The 22796-nt window shown below is 36.6% G+C and overlaps 1 protein-coding gene across 3 annotated transcripts in view; it reads right to left on the bottom strand.

Annotated features, from left to right (window-relative positions):
• The window catches only part of IL1RAPL2 (interleukin 1 receptor accessory protein like 2), a 1231199-nt gene that overhangs the window by 468235 nt on the left and 740168 nt on the right, over positions 1–22796 (bottom strand). The gene's annotated exons all lie outside the window — the stretch shown is intronic.

The following is a 22796-nucleotide window of genomic DNA, read 5'->3' as shown; positions in this document are numbered from 1 at the left end:
AGCCATAAAAAAAGAATGAGATCTAGTCAATTGCAACAACATGGATGGAATGGGAGGTCATTATGTTAAGTGAAATAAGCCAGGCACAGAAAGACAAATGTGGCATGTTCTCATTTATTGTTGGGATCTAAATTTCAAAACAACTGAACTCATGGAGATAGAGAATAGAAGGATGGTTACTAGAGTCTTGGAAAGATAGTGGGAGGGCAGGGGGAAGATGGGGATGGTTAACAGACCTAGTATTGACAGCACAACAGGGGGACTGTAGTCAATAATTTTACATTTTAAAATAACAAAAACAGTATAACTGGATTGTTTGTAACACAAAGGATAAATGCTTGAAGGGATGGATACCAAATTTCCCACGATGTGATTATTATGAATTGCATGCCTGTGTCAAAATATCTCATATACCGCAGAAATGTATATACCTACCATGTACCTACAAAAAATAAAAATTAAAAATAATTTAAAAAGCCTACATCACCAATAATTATTCTTGCTGCACTCTATGCAAATAATCAGACCAAATATAATAAGACTCAAACTTATTTTGCAAATAAATTGGTCCTACTGATTTTTATTTGGTAGAAATGAGGCACTGAAGAGAGAAAAATTATGTTTCAAAAGAAACTACAGTACACCTTTTATTAGTATACTGTGTCCATTATTTTGAGTTTTTCTTATTTGTCTACAGTTTAGTTTGAATCCTGAATTCTTTTCTAAGTATGTCTCCAAACTTATATTACCAAATTTTTATTCCATTTCTCTGACTTATACTCAATTAAATTGCTACCACTGTTTTCCTGAGTAACTGCAAGCATACTTTTGATATACAAACTATAGTTTGCCTGCAATGCCATCTCCTGAAATGAGATACAGCTGTTTAACGGGACTGGACTATTCCAGGAATGGGAGACTGGTTTACTAGGATGCTTTGCCACTCAGCTATTTACTAAATTTTTCCACCAACTCAGCTTTTAATGTATGAAACTTCTAGGGAAGTTTCAGACAGGGGATGTCGGGGCTCAGAAACCTATACCTCCAAATATGGCATGTTGGCAAGAGATGTATGTCACAGACCCCCTTAACGATCTCTTTAGCTGGCTTCTTATGGGAATGGGAAACCGGTTTTGGTCCCTCTTATGGTTCAGATCTGTGTCCCTGCCCAAAATCATACTGAAATGTAATCTCCAGTGTTGGAGTTGGGGCCTGGTAGGAGGTAATTGGATCATTGGGGTGAATTTCTCATTAATGGTTTAGCACCATCCTCTTCGTGCTGGTCTCATGATAGTGAGTGAGTTTTTGCAAGATCTGGCTATTTAGAAGTATGTAGCACCTCCTCCCTCTCTCTTGCTCCTGCTCCTGTCATGTAAGACACCTGCTCCACTTTGCCTTCTGACATGATTGGAAGCTCCCTGAGGCCTTCCCAAAAGCAAAACCCATTATGCTTCCTGTATAGCCTGCAGAATCATGAGCAAATTTTTTCTTTATACATTATTTAGTCTCACGTATTTTTCCCCCAGGTATTCCTTTATAGCAGTGTGAGAATACCCTAATACAGGCCTCCTTACAAATTCTTTTTATTATAGTTATTGTTGTATTTCTTTTCTATTCCCAACAGACAACAAGGACTAGTAACAAGAACTGACATTTTTGCCATGCAGAGTCAAAACTCTAGACTTGGCACTCAAGAACATTTACAGGCCACTGCAAAGCAGTTTTATTCCTCAAATCCTGATTATGGTCCCCATCTGTGCCCCTTGTCAGCAAGACACAGCCAGAGAAGTCATCACCCAATTCCCTCCTTATTGATCACAGCTCAGGATAGAGGATTAACAAGACAAAGCAGAACTGAAATCATTCCTACAGGGTTGACAAGAATTACATGCCGTGTTCCAAACAGAAATATAGTTATAGTTAAGCATTTATCAGGCTGCCCTCTTGCTCATTTCCTTGTTGCTTAAAGTCATGTAGCATTAGATAACTGACCATTTGCATCCCATTGTTCCTATAGGTAGGATTTCTGGCATTAGGGTCATAGGAAATTAAAAATTGATTTGTATCCCCATTGTTCCTATAGACAGGATCTCTGACATTAGAATTTCAAGGCTTTTGTTTGAGGATGGCTTAAGATGTTCTTCTTTTTTTTTTTTTCTTAATTAACCCATTTTTATTTTATTTTTACATTGAATATATCATAGAACACTAATTTTGTAAAACAGTATTTCTCAAACTATCTGTGTTAAGATCAGTGGACGTGTGTGTATGTTTTAAATTTTCTTTTTTTTTTTTCTTTTTTATTATTATTATTATTATCATTATTATACTTTAGGCTCTATGGTACATGTGCGCAACATGCAGGTAAGTTACATATGTATACATGTGCCATGCTGGTGCACTGCACCCACCAACTCGTCATCTAGCATTAGGTATATCTCCCAATGCTATCCTTCCCCCCTCCCCCCACCCCACAACAGTCCCCGAAGTGTGATGTTCCCCTTCCTGTGTCCATGTGTTCTCATTGTTCAATTCCCACCTATGAGTGAGAATATGCGGTGTTTGGTTTTTTGTTCTTGCAATAGTTTACTGAGAATGATTATTTCCAATTTCATCCATGTCCCTACAAAGGACATGAACTCATCATTTTTTATGGCTGCATAGTATTCCATGGTATATATGTGCCACATTTTCTTAATCCAGTCTATCATTGTTGGACATTTGGGTTGGTTCCAAGTCTTTGCTATTGTGAATAATGCTGCAATAAACATACGTGTGCATGTGTCTTTATAGCAGCATGATTTATAGTCCTTTGGGTATATACCCAGTAATGGGATGGCTGGGTCAAATGGAATTTCTAGTTCTAGATCCCTGAGGAATCGCCACACTGACTTCCACAAGGGTTGAACTAGTTTACAGTCCCACCAACAGTGTAAAAGTGTTCCTATTTCTCCACATCCTCTCCAGCACCTGTTGTTTCCTGACTTTTTAATGATTGCCATTCTAACTGGTGTGAGATGGTATCTCATTGTGGTTTTGATTTGCATTTCTCTGACGGCCAGTGATGGTGAGCATTTTTTCATGTGTTTTTTGGCTGCATAAATGTCTTCTTTTGAGAAGTGTCTGTTCATGTCCTTTGCCCACTTTTTGATGGGGTTGTTTGTTTTTTTCTTGTAAATTTGTTGGAGTTCATTGTAGATTCTGGATATTAGCCCTTTGTCAGATGAGTAGGTTGCAAAAATTTTCTCCCATTGTGTAGGTTGCCTGTTCACTCTGATGGTAGTTTTCTTTACTGTGCAGAAGCTCTTTAGTTTAATTAGATCCCATTTGTCAATTTTGGCTTTTGTTGCCATTGCTTTTGGTGTTTTAGACATGAAGTCCTTGCCCATGCCTATGTCCTGAATGGTAATGCCTAGGTTTTCTTCTAGGGTTTTTATGGTTTTAGGTCTAACATTTAAGTCTTTAATCCATCTTGAATTGATTTTTGTATAAGGTGTAAGGAAGGAACAGAACAGAGCCGTCAGAAACAATGCCACATATCTACAACTATCTGATCTTTGACAAATCTGAGAAAAACAAGAAATGGGGAAAGGATTCCCTATTTAATAAATGGTGCTGGGAAAACTGGCTAGCCATATGTAGAAAGATGTTTTTCAAACCTCAAATTCCAGCAACCAATTTGAAGACCCCCACAGAGGAACAAGATTAGCATGAGAATACAGCTTCTTCATCTTGCTGTCCCATGGCTTCACCCTGTACTCTTTGACCAATCAATGATCTCCATACTTCAGCCCACTCCGAGACACTTAAAAATCCTAGCTCCAAACTCCTTGGGGAGATTAATTTGAGGTTCCTTTCCATTTCCCCATTCAGTGACCCTATGATAAAACCTCTTTCTCTGCTACAACCTGATGTTTCAGTGTACTGACTTGCTGTGTGCATCAGGCAATAAAACTATTATGGTTATAGGAACAGTATCACAGTAGAAGCATGCATATGTCCAAACTCATCAAAATGTCTACATTAAATACATGCAATTTTTTCTATGTCAAACCTCAGTAGAGCTTAAAAACAGATCTAACATATTTTTAGAGATCTTGTATGTATTATAACAACAAAAAAGCTTATTTGATTCCCCATATCTTCATTTAGCTAACTCCTCGATTTCTCCATCACAGAAAAAATTCTCATTATAGATTCATTGTCCCCTTTTCCTCATTTTCCCCATCTCTTTACGACATGCTTCTGTTAGCCTATTTTTTCTACCACATCAAAATTAACTTTTGTCAAGGTGCCCAATGACTTACATGTTGCCAAATGCAATGATCTATTCCTAGTCTTCAACTTATTCAAACTCAGCAGCATTTGCTAGAGTTGATCACTTCCTTCAACTCAAAACAGTATCTTCTTTTGGCTTCAGTGACACCCATACTCCTTTTCTTTCACCTAATTGGCGACTCTCTCATTCTCTTTGTTGACTCTTTTCCTACCCAGTCTGAAAATGTTGAATGATTTCTGAGGTTATCTCATCTAGTAGCATGGCTTTAAGTGTCATTTAAATAGTAAAAGCCCTCAAGATTGCATATCCACTCATGACTTCTCTCCAAACTCCATATTCATATATATCTTTTATTTCTTCATTTGAAACTGAAATAGACATTTTAAACTTATATCGCAAACTGAACTCTTGTTTAAATCTCCAGCCTCAACCCTCAAGCTTATTCATCCTCATTCTCCCCGTCTTAGTATATGGTATCACCATCCCCCTCAGTTGATTAGGTGACAAATATAAGAGTCATCTCTAATTCCCGCTTTTCCTACACCTCTGCCATATTCAATTCATTGACAAATCTTGTCCATTCTCCCTCCACATTATATTCCCAATCTATTCACTTCACTGCATCTTCACTGTCACCATTTTAGTCTAATCATTCAACATCTCCTTGCTCGTTAAAGGGTACAAAGTTTCAGTTAGATAAGAGAAATAAGTTCCAGAGATCTATTGTACAGCATGGTGGTTATAGTTAGTAATAATGTATTATATACTTGAAAATTGCTAAAATAATAGATTTTAAATGTTCTCATAACAAAAAATGATAAGGATATGAGGTGATGGATATGTTAATTGGCTTGATTTTATCATTCCACAATGTATATGTGTGTGTGTAGATACACACACATATATATATAAACATGTTTATACCAAAAATACATACAAGTTTTGTCAATTAAAAATAAAATTTAAAAAAATTTTAAAAATAAAAGACAAAAATCTATTTAGAAACACACACACATAGAGAAAATGATAATCTCTTAAAGGGACTATTTTAGCAGCTTCCTAATTAGTCTCCTGGCCTCCACTCTTGCTATCTATTCTCTACACAACAGCCAGAGCAATCATTTTTAAATGCAAGGTAGGTAGACCATATCACTACCCTATGATATGGTTTGGCTCTGTGTCCCTACCCAAATCTCATCTGGAATTATAATCCCCAGGTGTGGAGGGAGGAACCAGGTGGAAGGTAATTGGGTCATTGGGGCAGTTTCCCCCACCCTGTTCTTGTGATACTGAAGGAGTTCTCATGAGATCTGGTTGTTTGATAAGTGTCTGGCGCTTCCCTCTACTCTCACTTGCTCTCTTGCTGCTTTGTGAAAAAAGGTGCCTGCCTCCCTGTCACCTCCCTGCCATGACTGTAGTTTCCTGAGGCGCCCCTGAGCCATGCAGAACTCTGAGTCAATTAAAGCTCTTTTCATTATAAATTACCCAGTCCTTGGTAATATCTTTATAGCAGTGTGAAAACAGACTAAAACACCCCACTTAAAATCTTCCAGTGGCTTTTCACTGTGCTTAGAATAACATTCTCTTTACTCCATTGAAAAGGTTTCATATGATCTAGTCCTTTACTACTTCTCTGGCCTCATCTTTTATTACTCAACCTCTTGCTGTCTATAACTCAAGCACACTGGCTTTTATTTGTTCCCCCAAAGTGCAAAGCACATTCTGACTTCAGGGCTTTTGCATAGCAGCTTCCTCTGCCTGGTATGCTCTTCTCCCCAAATCTTTCACCTCATACAGATCTCTGCCCAAATGTCACCTCTTCAGAGAGATCTTCCTTGCCAATCTCCATCCCTTTTCCCTGTTTTATTTTTATTTTAGCACTTACCACTATTTTACATTACATATTACATTTTATTTATTTATTATTTGTCTCCACTACCTTAATGTCAGGTCCATGAAAGCACATAGTTAGTTTTGATCATTGCTATATCCCTAGTAAGGACTCAATAAGTATCTGCTGAGTGAATGAAACTGGTACAGTAAATAATCTAAGATGAATGTTTTTAGAGTTAGAAAAAACCTTCAGTTAATCATTTCAGTCCCATATTTTTAAAGGAGGAGTGCCTTATGCTAAAATAACCAGAGGGATCAAATGGCATATTAAAGGTGACAGAATTTTTTGGTGACAGAGCCAAGACTAGTGTCAACGTCTTCTGATTCCTAGCCCAGTGCTCTTTGCTCTGTTCCATTCTGTCTAATGCTGTCAGTCATACTGAGAAAAATATTGGGAAAATTGTTTGCTGAACTATATAATGTCATTCTGCTTAAATGAAAGAAAAAGACTGAACTGTGTCATGAATTCAGCATTTTCACTGATTTGGCAGCTGCATAGTGACCATCTACCTTTTGCAAAGCACTGTTAACATTGCAGGCATAAACAAGAAGTGACCCTTACTCTCAAGAGTTTATAATCTAGAAAAGGGAATAAACCCAACTAATATAATGCAAGACAGAATGTGATGAGTCTCACATGAATGACAAAAAGTATTATGTGGGTCCAGAGGAGGAACTAATTATGTCCAGCTGAGATGATTATAAAAGTCATGGCCTTAAAGGATGACAAGGGCAATAAATGGGGATTAGCATGAACAAAGGTATAGGAGAGCGAAAAATGCATATATTCCAGGAAGAGTAAGTAGTACAATTAAGCTGATCTATGGGGTCTCTGTGGTGCTAACATGGTTGGAAATACAGTTTGAGGTAAGAATTTAAAGGACTTTGCATATGTGACTAAACAAAGATCGTGGACTTCATTTCTTAGGTGCTTAACTGAGATTTGCTAAATTAATATTAAATAAATGGATTGAGGACCAGTGTATTTTTTGGACAAAGGTAATGACATGATGTGAGAAATACTCTTAGAAAGACTGATCTGGCCGCTGGGTATATGATGAATTGGTATGGAAAGACTGAAGGTAAACAGATCACTTTGGGTGGTTAGAAATGGGCCAGGAAAAAGGTAAAGACATCCTGAACTAGTTGGTGGGGTTTTTATATTAATGTTCAAATCAATCATGCAAGCTTTGCCAATTTACATGGCAGGAAAAAGGATTAAGTAATTCAGTGCTATACTCTAGATCAGAGACTTACTTTTTTTTTACCACAAGCCATAGTAATAAATATATTTTATATCATGACCCAATGTGCATGTATGCACAGATGTAACACAAACGACTGAAATAATTTTTCACAAACACACTTTTTCTTATCACTCTATAGGCACATTGATAGTTTCTATTCTATTCAATTTTCTATTTCACTTAAAAAACACTATTTGCAAATTTCAACACTGATTTATAACCTACTAATGTGTCATGTAACTCATGGCTTGAAAAATATTGCCGTAGATTTAGTCTAAGTGATTGGGATGTCTAGGTCACAGGATTCACTTTACACCTTTCTAATCATCTACCAAGAGCTAATCAATTTGACCCAAAGCAAATAATTCAAAGCCTAGAGAAATTATGCTTTTAGTAGCCTGTTTCTTTAAAATGCTTTTATTTAAAAAGATACTCACCTACCTCACATCAAACTATTTCAATAATCTCAGGTCTAGTCACCCTGCCACCAAATTTACCACTTCCAGAGTAATCTGCCTACAAACATTTTCCATATGTCACTCCTTTTCTGCTCAGAAACCTTTCATGGTTCTGTACTGCCTAGTCCAAAATGCCCAAATTATATGTCCTGGCTTTCAAGGTCCTTCATAATTTAGCTTCACCCTTCCTACCCAATCTCATTTTCTAAAACTCCTTAACACACCTGTTCTTGTTAGATTGAGTAATTCTACAAACATATACTGCTTATCCCTTCCTCTATAATGAGCTCATATTGTTGCCTTTGTCTTGAATGCCCTCCCCTTTTTCTTCACCAATCGAAAAATACCTACTCTAGCCCATCTACCCCATGAGGTATCTGCTGCTAATTACTTGGCTTCACTCTGAATCATGTCAACACCCACACACAGAACTACAGGGTGTTTGACCTTAAGTGTCAATAACAGTACTGACTCTACACCTTCTTCACAAGGTTACTGTGAATACTACATGCAATAACATGTGTAAAGGACCTAGAATAGTGCCTGATATTTGCTCAACAACTACTTACCCCTGCATGTTCTTCCTCTGAAAACAGGTGTTACATCTTATACAACATCTAACATAGGGGTGAGTACATAGTATGCACTTAGTAAAATCTGACTGATTTACTGATTAATCAATTCACTCTTCTCCACTATTGTATTCAAATAAATAAAATTTTCCCAGTCATCAAACATAGTCAGCTAAACAGGTCAACCAGAGACAAAGGTAAACCATTTACTTTTTCATTTGGCTTACTTTTCAGAAATTAGTTATGGGAGGTTCCACAGCAAGCAGACCGTGAAAAGGCAGTGCTTTTCCCTGACCATCTTATGTGTTGCTGTGACTCTTCCTCTACCCTTAAAATTTCATTTGTTGTATTCTTCTCTGCTGACTAAATTGCAACAAGGGAATCAAAACACAAATGTCAATTCTGTGGCTGTGGCTATTTTTATAAAATCTTCACATCTATGTTGAATGGGAAGTCCCATTATATTAAGCATGATAGTAACTCTAATACACTTCCATTCTCTTACAGAACAGGCTTATTTCTGAAATCACTCCAATTATTAACCTCAAGGTTTTTGATAAAAGTATAAGGAAATTTCCCCTTGCCTCAGCTCCAAAAAAAAAGCAGAGCTCTAGTAAATTGAAACTGGAAGATCTTAAGGAACTTGTCCACTGAACTGTGGGAAATGGTGACAGATACAGAAATAACGTTCCTCATTGTTTTTCACAAAGGACAGGTAAAGGAAACAGCACATCATTTACATATAGAAATAAATGTTTCTTATTACATTATCATCTATTGTTTGCAAATTGCTTTTGCTCAACTTTCTGCTTTTAGTTAAATCATATTACAAACAATTCAATCACTATGTTGTAAACATGCTAAGCTAACTTCTTGTATAGCTCAAATGTATCTGTTATTGTTTTGAGACTTAATGTCACAGCTTAAAGGGTCCTTAGAGCTTGAGGGGCTTAGCTCATATTTAAAGGTCATTCCATTCAAAGCTGAAGGTTCACATTATTTTTTTTTCAGAATTATATTTAGAAATTGAAAGATTATCTGTACCAAGGTGCAAGAGTTCTCTTTAAAGAAGTGAAAACATATGGTTTACAAAAAAGTAAAACATAACCACATTGAATTATATGAAAACATGCTTAACACCAATCATAATAAGATAAACCAAATAAACCTACAATGAGATATAATTTTTTCCCTATATGCTCAGGAAGCAGCAAAAGATTTGAGGGAAAACTGCTGACAAAGATTTGGGGAAACAGGTATTCTCAGTCACTGTTGGTGGGAGCATAAATTGTAGGACAAATTGGCAGTTTTATCAGATTTAAAATGCATATAACCTTTGATCCAGCAATTCTCCTTTCAGGAATTGTGTGTGTGTATACCATGAGATACTATGCAGTCACATAAAAGTGAAATATCTATCATTACTGATATGAAATGATGCTCAAACAATATTAAATCCCAAAAATCAAGTCACGGGACAGTTGCACACACACTGCCTATGTGTATAAAAATAAATATAGACACATAAACACAAATAGAATGATAGAGAAAATAACCAAATGTACACTTTTTAAAATATATCAGCAATTTGCCAACATTTTGGTCTCAGGACTGCTTTCACTCTTTTTCTTTTTTTTGGACAGAGTCTTGCTCTGTCGCCTAGGCTGGAGTGCAGTGGCATGATCTTGGCTCACTGCAACTGCAACCTCCGCCTCCTGGGTTCAAGCGATTCTCCTGCCTCAGTCTCCCGAGTAGCTAAGACTACAGGCGCCTGCCACCATGCCCGGATAATTTTTGTATTTTTAGTAGAGACGGAGTTTCACCATATTGGCCAGGCTGGTCTTGAACTCCTGACCTTGTGATCCGCCTGCCTTGGCCTCCCAAAGTGCTGGGATTACAGGTGTGAGCCACTGCACCCGGCCAGGACTGCTTTCACTCTTAAAAATTAAAGAGAATACTAAGAAGCTTCTGTTTATATAGGTTATGTATTTACTATATTAAAAATTAAAACTGAGGGATTTTTAAAATATTTAATGATTTACTTAAAATAATGAATCATAATTATATGATTTTATTACATAACATATTTATCACAGAAACTATATTTTGCAAAAGTAAAAAGGCCATGAGAAGAGTGTTATTGTTTTTATGTTTTTGAAAATCTGTTTAATGCCTGGCTTATCAGAAGACAACTAAATTATCATATCTGATTCTACATTCAACCTGTTGTGATATATTGTTTTATTTGAAATATATGAAGAAAATCCAGTCCCACAAAGATATGTAGTTGGAAAATAAAGAAGTATTTTCATAGCCTTTTCAAAAAAGTGTGGATGATCTTCTTCGATACTATACCAAACACAACAAGTGGCAGTTTCTTAAGGATTAGCTGAAGTGTGGAATCTGAAATCATATCAATTATTGCATCTTGGCCTTTTGGCTAAGATCAAGTGTGAAATCATATCAATTAACTTTGTATACCTTGCTACATTAAAATCCACTGACCCATATTGCTCTTTGAACGGACCTTTTATACATGCATAATTTCATAACAACATACATTGGTTATCTGGAAAATACTACTTCATTGAGTTATGTGGATGTTCTAAATGTTGATACATTTTATGATACCTCAATATCAAAACATCATATATATAAATATCATTATTAATTTCATTAGTACAGTTGTCCCTCAGTATATGCAGGGAATTCATTCCAGGACTGCCCCCTATCTCGCCCTGCATATGCCGAAATCCAGACATATTCAAGTCCCACCGTTAGCCCTGAGGAACCAGCTTATGAGAAAAGTCAGTGCTCCATATAAGTGAGTTTCATATTCCACTAATACTGTATTTTCTATTCATGTTTGGTTGAAAAAAATCCATATGTACCTGGACCTGTGCAGTTCAAAACTGTGTTTTTTGAGGGTCAACTGTATTATTAGGAAAATAGCTTTGAACTTGTAGAACCCATGAAAAGGTCTTTGAGGCCCTAGGAGTCCTTGGGCTACACTTTTAGAATCACTATTATAACCAACAGAATATTTATGGAAGGATATCCATGAAACTGGAAAAAAATGATTATATCTAGGTAAGAGGTTGGAGGCAGAAAGGAGATTTTTTCAATGTACATATTTTTATTGTTTGGATCTTCTACTGGGTGTGGGTATTACATATTCAAAAACAAAGACTGACATAAATTTTCTTTTCACTTCCTCAATAAAGCTAAGTGACTTCATCAATAATTCTTAACAAAACAAAACAACTTAACTCTGAACAAAATAAAAAAACTTTGAGAATTGGCTATCATATTCCTGATGACTTTTGTGATCATTTCATAAATGCCACAAATCCATTATGATTGCTTGAAAAACATTACAATTTAGTTTGTGAGACAAATTGTGAAACAAATTTCACACTGAAATTTCACTCTTGCTTCCCCTCCCTTTCTCTCAAATAGTTGATTAACAGTAAACAAGTATTTAAAGACAGTACAAAAGACTTTTGTCATTAAAAAGATATATCTCTAATACATCTGTCCTGTAATATTTTCATTTCTGTTTTACAAAGCACAAAATGTTTTACAAAACTTCCAACAAACTCAATTCTCAAACATCCTGTTCTATGTAAGAGATTTTGAGAAGTAGCAATTCAGCACAAAATGTAATAATTTATTACATTTTGAAATGGTTTTGATTTTGATCAAGCCTAGAGGAGGCTTTAAATAGGCAGAAATGGCCTTTATGAGGGGCTAAGGGCCCAGCTGTGGATCTCATCTGATGGCCCTTCAGAGCCATGTGTCTCAGCACTTGACCCATTTTTGCCTTAGCAAAAGAGAAATGCTCCTATTAGAAAAGTGAAATTCCATGAACTTGGTTCACTTAAAAGAAAATCTATCTCCATCAAGTGTAAGTGAGGCACCCAGTTATTCAGTAATCACCTGTCTAGTGTCAGGACACTCAACTCAAAACAAATTTGAGGAAGAGACCTGTACTCCTTCTGAAAGACTCAATACTGGAACTTTGATAACCTAGGAGACTTTGGCGTAACTACTAACACAATCACCCAAGCAGAAAATAAAGAAGTTATTTGCTTCACTCCTTCTTTTCTCTTCCCCCTTCCCAATTTGTCGCCATCAACTCCTCCAATACATAAGACCCTGAATTATTATCTGGCCCTTGACTTTCTCTCTAGTCCTTCTTCAACGTGTCCACTTGATAAATTACAATCCACCTTTCAAGATAATGTTCAGATGTTTCAGCTCTGTGAGTATTTCTGGATAAGTTGCACTTTTGTTTAGTGGACCTTTACTCATTACTGAAATCCCTGTCCAGTCATCTCCTTTGAAAAGCCTTCTCCCACCACCTCCTACCTACACCCAAGATGAGTTCCGGGTTCCCATAATATTTTGTACGTGTCTCTACTATAGCACTATACATGCTGTATTATCATTGTTAATGCATCTCATTTCTCTACTAGACCATGGATCCCCTAAAGGCAGAGACCATATCTTATTTATCTTTGGGTTTTAGTGTCTAGGACGATGCCTGGCACACAACAGGCTGTTAGTAAATTCTATGTAAAGGAGTGAAGAGATATTCTTAAGGACAAGAACCTGAACAAGCAATGCAGTATAATGAAAGGAACCCAGATAGGATCCTGTCAGATCAAGATCCTATCAACTAGCAACTACCATGTTTCTAAATAACATGACCAATCAACAGCTTCAACACAGTCCTTCACTCCCATCCTCTTGATAGCACTATCTTTACTTACTTCCTATTAGTTTTCCCCTTTGCCTGATTGAATACTCCTCCTCAATCTTCCTTACTGTTTCTCTCTTATCTCCCCAGCCTCTAATGCTGGCATGTACCCACAGCTCAGAACTTGAACCTATTCTGTCTACATTCTTCAGTGATATCATAGATTTGCTTACAACTTACATGCTGTTCGCTCCCAAATTTATTTCTCCATGGTAGACTTCTCCCTTGAACTCACATATCCAACTGCCCATCCAACATTTCTACTTAGATGTCTAGGAGACATCTCAAGTGTCCAAAACCAAACTCCTGATTCCATCTTCCCCATCTCATTAATCAACAACTCTACCCTTCTAGTTATGCAGGCCAAAAAATCTGGATTTGCCTGTGACTTATTACTTATTCTAGTACCCCATGTTCAATATATCAGAAAACTTGTTGGTTCTACCTTCAAAATATAACTGGAACTCTACAACTTTTAATTCCTTTCACTGCTAAACCCTGGTTTAAGCCATAATCATCTTCCCTCTGGACTACAGCAATAGCCTCCTAATTGCTCTCCCTGCTCCAGTCCTTGCCCCGTTCAGTCTATGTTCTATCCAATATTCAGAGTTCTCCTTGTAAAATAAACCTGGCCATGCCAAGTCTCTGTTCAAAACCCTTCAATGGCTTTCCATCTAAGAGTGAAAGCCAAACTCTTTACAATGGCCTACATAGCCCTACATGATCTGATCCCCCACCATCACCATCTTTCTGACCTCATCTCCTAATTTTCTCTCCACTACTCTCTCTGCCCCAACCACTCCAGCCTCCTGGTTGTTCCTTAAAGTCTGAACTCTGGTCTACATGGCAAATCCTGAACCCATTCCTATATACTATCACTGACCTACGAAAGTTAAAAAAATTGACAGTTTTAACAAAAGAAAGAGAGTATCAATACATAATGGTAACGTAGTTAGTGAGGAAATGACTGACTGCCTGTAAATCAAGGCCCATAATTTTGTAGCCCCCACAGATTATCTTTTCAAGAATTCTTTCTATGAAACCACCACCAAAACAATCCCAAAAAGCATACTAAAACAAGCATGATAAGATCAGTATTTTCTTTATAGCATCAAGGTTGGGATATAAGAATTCTAATTGAAATAAAAGAAAGTGGTTTTCCCCTAATATGTGGTCACGACAATATTCACTGGAGGCCATTAAATGTGAGCCCCACCAAGACAAATTTAGAGTCAAAAAGCAGATAGATGGTTGCCTGGGACTGGGGTGAAGGAGATTTACTGCAACATTTTAGGGTTACATGTATTTTTAGGGTACATATTATACACCAAAACTCATTAATTGGTACATTTTTATTGAATGTAAATTATACCTCAATAAAGTTGATTTAAAATAAAGTATGTGTAAAATATATTTAGAAGTTATATAAATAAAACAATAAAAAAATGGGCACTGCCTTAAAGAAAACTGGCTAGCCATATGCAGAAAGCTGAAACTGGATCCCTTATTGCCTTAAAGAAACTTGAAGAATTAAATGGAAATATATGGGAAAAAATTAGAGAATGCTGTTTTTTTTTTCAAAAGTAGATAGCAAATGACTCAGTTCATTTAAAGTAGGATTTAATTTACCCCAATATGATTTACACACCACTTTTCTGAAGCCTATTATATCTTGTAAAGGAAGAGGAACATATGAATACTTCTGCAAAGATTTTGAAATCAGCCAGTGACATCAGGAATTGTCTCCTGACTCTCAGCCATGGAATATACAACCAGGTTGCTTATTACACTAAGCAGGAGATGAGGAAGGAAAAAAAAAGGAGTCTTTCTCTTTCAAAATTTAATGTCTAGTGAACAGGTCTGATAAATTAGTGCATACCAAGTCCAAAATAACCCAACTCCACTTTCTTGGCTTCCCCCCACAGTTCTGCAACTCTGCCCATTTGCTAGGTGATTCTCCTTCTCTGGGCTTCCATAGCACTTTTGGCATTCCTCTATCAAGCTAACTCATTGTTGCACTGTAACTACTTGTTCATTTTCTGTACTCCCTTCCCTACTAAGATTGTGGGCTTCTTGTAGATAAGAACCGTAATTTAGAAATTGCTGAATTTCCGACACCTAACATGGTGCCTGATACGTAGTAGCACATATAAAGATTTGTGATTGAATGAACCTTGTCATACCCGGACCTGTCACTAAAAGGTACCACAATCCTTCCAATTAGACAAGCAAGAAACCTAATCATCACTTAAGAGACACTCATCTATTTATCTGATACTCCACATCTAAGCCATCACCAAGTCTTGTTGATTTTACCTTCTAACTAGCCCTAAAATGCATCTTCTTTTCTCTATAGTCACAACTTCCACCCTAGTCCAAGTTACTATCACCTCTAGCCTGGACTAGTGCAAGCATAACTATTGAGGCTTCTCTTCAATTCATTCTCCACACTGAAACTATTTGATGATGTCACACCCACACCCTTCCTTAAAATCACTTTTATGTCTTCTTCTTACTGTTAAGATGAAGAGAAAATCTTGAATGTGGCATAGGCTCTGCACTGTCTGTCCCCTACCTACCCCTCTAGCCTAAGCTTATTCTAGTTTCCTCCTTCCTCACTTCACTCCAGCCAGCTGTAGTTGGCCTTATTTTAGCTCCTGGTATTCACCATGATCCCTCTACAGGGCACGCTTGCACATGCTGATCCTTTTGTCCCAAAAGCCTCTCCTTCCCTGTCTTTCCTAGTTAATACTCACTTACTCTTCATATCTCTGCTTAAGATTTACTTCCTCTAAGAAGCCTTTCCTGATCTCATTGATTAGGTCAAATTCCCCTAACACATGTTATTTTAGTCCATGCATTTCTTTCCTCCATAGCAATTTCACAATTAAAACTTCATATTTATTTGTATGATGGTTTAAGGGCTGTTTTCTCCACTAGACTTTAAGCTCTTAAAGATAAGAACTGTGTGTGATTTTCTTTACCACTTCATTCCCAGGGCTTAGCACAATGCTTATCATATAATAGGAGCCCAGATATTTTTCAATACGTTAATGAATACACTAATGAAGAAACAATAGCAGCTGAATAATACTTATTTTTACCTTTAGGGATTTTATTTGTTCATTCAACAAATATTCTTTCATCTCCAACTCTATGTCAAGACCTTACTAAAGTGATAGGAATACAAAAGGGCAAAATAGATATGATTCCTGTCCTGATGGAATATACGGAGTGGTTTAAAGAAAGGGGTATTCTCTTAACAATTTCATTTGTAAAAATATATTTTCCACAACTTGACTAAGGTACTATCTTTATTCAGTAGGTTGTTTGAACTTTCTGGCTGGCAATGTGTTAATAGAAGTTGCTTTAAAAAAAGTCTGTTTCGTTCTATCGTTGTCTTACTCTGTCTTAAGTTTTTTCTGCTCTTCAGCTGATTCTCATTTTTTTGCAGGCTACAAAGTAGATTAATGGTGGTAGTAGTGTAGTATAAAGCATCTTCCTTTTTTTTTTTTGAGGCTGCAAAGTAGATTAATGGTGGTAGTAGTAGCAGTAGTTCTAATAGTACTAGTAGTAGGAACAGTAAATAATAGTCATAATGACAATAGCAAAGTGGAAATAGCTGTCATCTACTCTGTCATCTCAAATTCGCCCAACAGCTCTATAAGCAAAGATATACAAACAGATGAGGAAGTAGAGGCTCAAAGGGGTTCAATAATCTCCCCAAGGTCATCCAGGGAGTAAATGGTAAGAAAAGAATTTGAAACCATGTCTTTCTGACTTTAAAGCCTGTGCCCTTTTCATTCCATCGTATTTCCTTTCAAGCAAGGGAGACTGCTGGAGTTATTTTCTCAGTTCTGCTTCCTGGTATCTCCCTACTAATAAACTTTAATATTCATAAACTAGTTTGTGGGGTAATATTGTAATGCATACAATCATTAAGGAAGAGTGCATGTTTTGAGGATCAAAACATCTTTGAATTAGAAAACTGATTTATGAACCAACCAAAAATGAATACATATGGAGTGTGCCAAGGTTAGTTGGAAAATTGTCCTCCTTTGACATATATTCTAAGAGTTATTGAAGAACATAAGCTAATGGCTTCTGGAAAATGTCAGAAATCCTACATACTTTCACAGTTTTGCCTGAGTGACTTTTATAAACCAGATTAGCAGAACTCTCTGAAGGCTTTACATTAATCTGACTTAAATATTTCAATTAAAATGGAACATTGATTAAATTTGGCATAAAAAAGCCTCCTAGGCAAGGCTCAGGACTAAGTCAGAAAGACACTGTGGAGTGTTAGAAAGTGGCAGAAAGCACCATTGTATTGGAAAAAGTATCAACTTAGTTACTGCCAAGCTGTGTGTTTGGGGGCACATAAATTAATCTCTCCAGGCTTCTGCTACCTCATCTACAGAATGAGGGGAATCAGACTGTATGCTATTCAAAGTCCCTTCTAGTTCTAATCCACATTTTAAGCTACTTATAGTTTGAAAATATTACTGGCTAAATCAAAAGTCTGTGTAGCTAGAATTCCCAGCAAGTAGAAATTAATTAATTAATTTAAAAAGACATCTCTAATAATTAGAGATTATTTGGTTAATAGGACAGGATAAACTTATGCTTTCTCTTGCAGGGGCTCCAAAAAAATGACATTGGCTATTTCTCAAGTATCTTTCTTCCTAGACTTTTCCACCTCACAAACCTATACAGGCCAGTTGGTGTGATTACATTTAACTGCATGCTCCCAACAACCAGTGAAGCAGCAACTAGCATAGTGCCTTGGCAGAGAAAAGATACTCAGAAGATCTTTATTGAGTTGAGTTAAAATGAGAAAATAGGAGAAAGAATGTTATGCGAATCAGCACCAGAGAAGTTAAGTCTCTGAGTTTGCACAGGTACAAGAAGCAGGTGTTACTCACAGCTGCTAGGGCCTTCAGCTTGGAAACAGGTACCTGATGTCCAAAAACTCAAACTTCTTTATCAGTGAGGAAAAATCATAGCTGTTTTGTGGCACATATACCCAAATAGGCTAAGAATATGAATTATTCTTCCTGACATTCAAGGCCCTCCAGTAATTAGGCCTACTTTCTCTATCTAACGTTATCTCTTGATATTCTCCAGTGACACCCCTGGCTTCACTCAGTCATTAAACTTGAGAAATTCATGAACCTTAAGTTTCAGAATCAGAGATTGGCCTTCAAATCCCAACTCAGTTCCTCATTAGCTGTGTGACCCAGGCAAGTTACTTAACCTTGCTGAGTCTTGATTTCCTCACCAGTAAGATAATAATACATATTTCATAGGGATTTTGAGAAGTCATCATTGCATAAGATAATTATAATAATATTAGCTATCATTTATTGAGAGCCAACTATGTACCATGCTATATTCTCCTTTCATTGTACCACACATAGGAAGTTGCCCTCCTGTTGGTGGTAGACCTCCAACTAAGAATTCAGTATGGTATCCAGAGGGTTTGAAGACAGTTGCTAGTCCAGGCAGGCAGTCAACAAGTGATGGGTATCCCAACAGCAGGCTGTGCATGTGCACCAGACACTTACAGACAGGCTTTTATTCAATAGCAAGGAGATCTAGCAGCAAATGTGCACATCTCAATATTTTCTTTCTGTTCCTTGGGTTGTAAGAGACTTTGGAAATTGGAAGAATCCAAAAGGAAATGTAGAGTCACTTTTCCTAATGTGTGGAATTGGAATGGGGAAAAGACCCCCCAAAACTTACTTTGCCTTGGGCAAGTTGTGTAACTTCTCAAGTTTGAGTTCCTTTATCTATAAATTAGGGCATGTACTATTCAGTACTGTGGTAAAGATTAGCAATAATGTGTGTAAAATGATTAATATGGCACCCAGCACATATCATAAATAGTGACTGTATTTAGTGTGGCATTAGTTATATTCTTCTAGCTCTGAAGGATTCAAATGTCAGCTAAATACAATATATCATCCCCATATAGCAGAAAAAATACAGGTACAATTATCATGCTTAATATTTAACAATTTGATGAGGTTTCAAAAAATCATGACAAGTAGCTTTCTTATACTGTCACGATTCTGGAGAAAATATGTAACATAGGGCCTAGGAGCTGCAGTTTGCATTGATCTCCTATAGTAATCATCAATTGCCCCACACAATTTAGTACTTTATTGCAGCTCATCCTATATACCATACAGACAGCTCCAAATTTTATATATGTAGTCCAAACTTTTCCCTGAATGCCAGATTCATATATTTAACTGTCTATTCTACATCCCCTCTAGAGTATATAATAAGTATTTCTAAAACATGGCCAAAACAGAACTTTTGTAACCCCTCACAAAATCTGACCTCCCTCAGTCTTCCTCATTTCAGGAAATAGCACTACTGTCTACCCTATTAGTAAAACCAAAAACCTCGGAATCATCATGAGAAATTATAGTCATTCTATCTCTATAATATCTCTTAAATCTGTCTACTTTTTACTACCTCTATTACCACCCTTCTGACCCAAGCCACCATCATCTTTCTTTTATAGCTGACACATGCTGTTCCCTCTAAAATATTTTTCACCTGCTCTTCATCTAGATGGCTTTTTCTTAACCATCAGGGTCCAGCCTAAATTTTATTTTGTTCAAGTAGACCATCCCCAATCTCAATTAGTCTTTGTTATTTTCCTTATAATGATATATTGCAATATATAATTATACATGTATCCATATGTTTATTCACTTAATCTCTGTCTATTCTCCCCCTCTCATTATACTTCAAGCTCACTCAGGACAGACATCATACCTTTTTAAGTTTATCTATTTACCCAGAACAATGAGTATTTGATGAATGTTAAAAGAATATCAAATGTATTACATGTGGAGTGAGGGTGAATAACCACTTCACTAGATATTTTTTTCACTTGTCCCAAAATGTCCTTTTTACCTTTCACCTCATATGCTCGCCAGGAGGTAAATTAAATAGCATCATGAAGATAATTTTACTAGCACAAAATGTAAGGATAACAGTATCAAAAAATGTTGATTTTAGGAGCAAGGGGGATTGGGTAATTAAACTATGATTTTAAATGCCTTTTATTATAAAAAATTACAGCACAATTATTTCTCATTCAACTATTATGCTACAGTTTATGGTGAGACTATGATGTCTTGACCATCAACATTAAGCAAGCAACTAGGGTATTGACCCAGTAGCTTCAAAACATCATTATTACTGCCCTTCTATCTCATTTTCCCAGAATATAGCTAGAGAGAGTTATCAGACACTATAAGATGAGCTCCAATGCAAAGGACTCAAAACACACAAAATATGTAAATTCATTCATTCAACAAACATACTAAGTGACTACTATACGACAGACACGCAAGTGGTTATTCCTCCAGGCCAGTCAGAGAGGATCAAGGCAATGTACCCCAGAAAGGAACCAATCTTCTTTCCCTGCAGACCCATGCCCATGAGGCTCATCACTTAGGCCTCTGCATCTGGTGGTTGCCAGTTGCTCTTCAGGATCCCCACTGGAGCCCAGTGCCAAATCATGGAGACATTTCTAACTATATAAAGTACTTCCAGTACCAAGAAATGATTTACAGACTTGAACTGATGAATTATTTTCCTATTTGACGCCAAAGGAGGCCATTTAACTGCCTTTATAAACCACCAGGGATTAATCATAATGACATAAGGAAATGCTAGACAGGAGAAGTCCAGTTTCCTCAACATGCTTGTCCTCCAGACTCATTTCCACCTCAGCTTTGTCTTAGCAGCTTTTGCTCTTGGCTCATACATCCCTTAAATGTCTTGCTGGCTGCAAAAACTCATTTATACAGACAACAATACTTGCCCTGACCACCTTAATTGACAAATTATTCCACATGATTGCATCTCCTTGAATAAAATAGTTCTGCCTGAAATATTAATACCTATTTATATGGCTCTTTGCTTTTTAATAGCCCCCTAGTTAACTTTCTATTTTTTTTTCCATTCAAGTTCTGTAAATGAAGCACCCTATTAACAACACCAATTTGTCTTAGACCATTTGTCAGACTGCTTTCTTGTCATGAAATGGCCATGAATTCACCTTTGCAAGCTTTCCTGTAATAATAATGATGATGATAATAATACTAATTATAATATAGTCATGAATTGCTTAACAATGGGAATACATTTTGAGAAATGTGTCATTAGGTGATTTCATCATGATATAAATATCATAGATTGTCCTTACCAAACCTAGATGGTATAGCCTACTACAAACCTGTACAGCATGTTAGTGTACTGAATACCATAGACAATTGTAACACAATGGTAAGGATTTGTGTATCTAAATATAACTAAACATAGAAAAGGTATAGTAAAAACACAGTATTATAACCTTATGGGACCACCGTTTTATATACAGTCCATCATTGACAAAAATATCATTATGCATGCATGACTGCAATTAATATGATGTATTAGTTGCATAATTTATTTATACATCATTGTATAAAATGCATTATTTATACATCATTGTATAAAAAACTAAGTGTTTTTTTTATTATTATACTTTAAGTTCTGGGGTACATGTGCAGAACCTGCAGTTTTGTTACATAGGTATACACGTGGCATGGTGGTTTGCCACACCCATCAACCTGTCACCTACATTAGGTATTTCTCCTAATGCTATCCCTCCCCTAGTCCCCCACTCCCCAAAAGGCCCCGGTGTGTGATGTTCCCCTCCTTATGTCCATGTGTTCTCATTGTTCAACTCCCACTTATGAGTGAGAACATGCGGTGTTTGGTTTTCTATTCTTGTGATAATTTGCTGAGAATGATGGTTTCCAGCTTCATCCATGTCCCTGCAAAGGACATGAACTCATCCATTTTTATGGCTGCATAGTATTCCATGGTGTACATGTGCCACATTTTCTTTATCCAGTCTATCATTGATGGACATTTGGGTTAGTTCCAAGTCTTTGCTATTGTGAAGAGTGCTGCAATAAACATGTGTGCATGTGCCTTTATAGTAGAATGATTTATAATCCTTTGGGTATATACTCAGTAATGGGATGGCTGGGTCAAATGGTATTTCTAGTTCTAGATCCTTGCAGAATCACCACACTGTCTTCCACAATGGTTGAACTAATTTACACTCCCACCAAGAGTGTAAAAACATTCCTATTTCTCTGCATCCTCTCCAGCATGTTGTTTCCTGACTTTTTAATGATCACCATTCTAACTGGTGTGAGATGGTATCTCATTGTGGTTTTGATTTGCATTTCTCTAATGACCAGTGACGATGAACATTTCTTCATATGTCTGTTGGCTGCATAAGTGTCTTCTTTTGAGAAGTGTCTGTTCATATCCTTTGCCCACTTTTTGATGCGTTTTTTTTCTTGTAAATTTGTTTAAGTTCTTTGTAGATTCTGGATATCAGCCCTTTGTCAGATGGATAGATTGCAAAAATTTTCTCCCATTCTGTAGGTTGCCTGTTCACTCTGACAGTAGTTTCTTTTGCTGTGCAGAAGCTCTTTAGTTTAATTAGATTCCATTTGTCTATTTTGGCTTTTGTTGCCATTGCTTTTTGTGTTTTAGACA

This window comes from Pongo abelii, chromosome X, assembly GCF_028885655.2.
Source record: "Pongo abelii isolate AG06213 chromosome X, NHGRI_mPonAbe1-v2.0_pri, whole genome shotgun sequence".
Taxonomy (NCBI): Eukaryota; Metazoa; Chordata; class Mammalia; order Primates; family Hominidae; genus Pongo; species Pongo abelii.
Note: the sequence above shows the minus strand (reverse complement) of the source record. Positions and strands in the feature narration are given on the sequence as shown.